The sequence below is a fragment of the Oratosquilla oratoria genome, chromosome 13 (genome assembly GCF_046742065.1).
Source record: "Oratosquilla oratoria isolate Oo_2021 chromosome 13, ASM4674206v1, whole genome shotgun sequence".
NCBI lineage: Eukaryota > Metazoa > Arthropoda > Malacostraca > Stomatopoda > Squillidae > Oratosquilla > Oratosquilla oratoria.
Genome location: NC_134789.1, coordinates 58,210,032 through 58,212,531, shown reverse-complemented (window position 1 = coordinate 58,212,531; position 2,500 = coordinate 58,210,032).

Genomic DNA, 2,500 nt, shown 5'->3' with positions numbered 1-2,500 from the left:
ATCGTCACAGCTATTATCATCGTGACAGTGAACGTCTGAATAATATCTGATGACTAAAACTAAGAAAACCATCGGATAATTTCCTGTTTTCTCTACAAGCCAAAGGAGGAGCATGCCGACAGGAGAACTTTTGGTCCATAACTAGGTCGGATGTGAAAAACAATGATAAATAAGCAAATAAAAATGATAATAATATGAATAATGATAAATAGATAAATGCATAGGTATAGTTAGATAATAAACAAACAGGTAAATAGTAAATAATAATAAATTGACGGTTGAATGATAATGAAAATCAAGCAAATAAACAAATAAACAAATAATATAAGATAAATGGCAGGCATTACAGCATCTTGCTTAGGTGTTTATGTACACGAATCTTAAAGCTTCGAACTGAACTACTTATCAGTAAAAAACAAAACAAAAAAAAACCAGTAATAATAGAACAATAACCCACAAATGAATGGAATAGACTTCCTGCAGAGGCAGTGCAATGTGGTTCAGTTCGAAGTTTTAAGATTCGTTTACATAAACACCTATTATTTGTCTGTTTATTACTACTTGCTTGATTCATTTATTATTAGTTATCTGTCAATTTATTACTATCTATTATTTACCTGTTTGTTTATCATTTAACTATACCTATGAATTTATTTCATTATTTATATTATCATAATTGTTATTTATTTTTTATTTGTTTGTCATTGTTATGATTATTTTCCGCATCCGACATAGCATGTACCAAAAGGTCTCCTGTCGGCATGCTCCGCCTTTGTAATCCTTTATAAGAAAACAACATAATTCTAAGTCTTTCGGTTTATTCCTGGTCAAATACAAAAAGGAGAAAAAAAAAACTATTGTATACAGCTGACGAAAAATCCCTGAATGCAGAGATTCAAAGAAATGTCAACTGTGAGCCTTCGGGCGTCACGCTCAATCTCATTTTTCGAAACAAAGAAGTTAAATTGGCTTCACTCAACTAAATTAATAACTTGGCGAGGAAAAAAATCTACATAAATAAAGCAAACTCTGTTTTCATATTTCTCTTTCAACGACACTAAAGCTGCCTCACCGTTTCATAATACGATAAAATAATCTTTACAAGTTTATCGCCTCTCATACTTTTTATTACAAATGGATAATTTCTTTAAGAGGAAACCATCTCATTACGGGTATTCCTCCCATACAATCAGCTTAACAAGTACCTAAGCTGTATTTTTCAACTGAATTTTTGCTTCTTGGAGGAAACACGTATCATGACCTCAAATGACCTGTTAAGGAAGATCAAAGGTATAATGCATACAGTAAGCTCCACCTCAAGGTCTCGAACCTTTGCCGTAGCGACCGCTTATTCTGAAACAAAAGCGATCGCTACGGCAAAGGTTCGAGTCCTTGCGGTGGAGCTTATTTCCATTTGTCAAAATGACACACAATGTATACAGTATTCCTTGATATCAGGAGAGGATGAAGAAAGAGACATATCCTGTGGATGAATAGAGACATTGATGGGAGAAGGAGAGATGGAAATTTTAGAAGCTCTGCCAAGGGATTCGAACCCTGACCTGTGCGTACATAATCACGAAGCCACGACGCTAGCAACTGAGGGGGGAGACCTTCTTAAGAAAGAGCGAATCAGTTAAGAGGCCCTTTCAATGGTTGAGAGAGACCTTCTTGAGGGAGAGAGAGACCTTCTCGAGGAAGAGAGACCTTCTCGAGGAAGAGAGACCTTCTCGAGGAAGAAAGACCTTTTCGAGGGAAAGAGCAAGTCGAGAAAGAGAAAAACCAATTCGACGGAGAGACCCTTTCAAAGTTGAGAGAGACCTTCTTGATGGAGAGAGAGACCTTTTCGAGGGAGAGACCAAGTCGAGGAAGAGAAAAACCATGTCGAGGGAGAGACCCTTTCGAGGTTGAGACCTTCTTGAGGGAGAGACCTTCTCGAGGAAGAGAGACCTTCTCGAAGGAGAGAGAGACCAAGTCGAGGAAAAGAAAAACATGTCGAGGGAGAGACCCTTTCAAGGTTGAGACCTTCTCGAGGGAAAGAGAGACCAAGTCGAGGGAGAGAAAAACAGTGTCGAAGGAGAGAGAAACCCTTTCGAGGGAGAGAGGAACCTTCTTGAGGGAGAGAGAAAGACCTTCTTGAGGGAAAGAGAGACCTTTTCGAGGAAGAGACCTTTTCGAGGGAGAGAAAAACAGTGTCGAAGGAGAGAGAAACCCTTTCGAGGGAGAGAGGAACCTTCTTGAGGGAGAGAGAGACCTTTTCGAGGAAGAGACCTTTTCGAGGGAGAGAAAAACCCATTCGAGGGAGAGAGGAACCTTCTCGAGGGAGAGAGAGAGATCTTTTCGAGGAAGAGAGAGACCAAGTCGAGGAAGAAACCATGTTATGAGAGAGACTGTCAACAGAGACTCATGAGGAAGACTGTTGAGACTGTCAAAACTGAGACTGTCAAAACAGAGAGATTGAAGAAAGAGACTGCCAAGATAGAGATGTCAAAACAGAGAC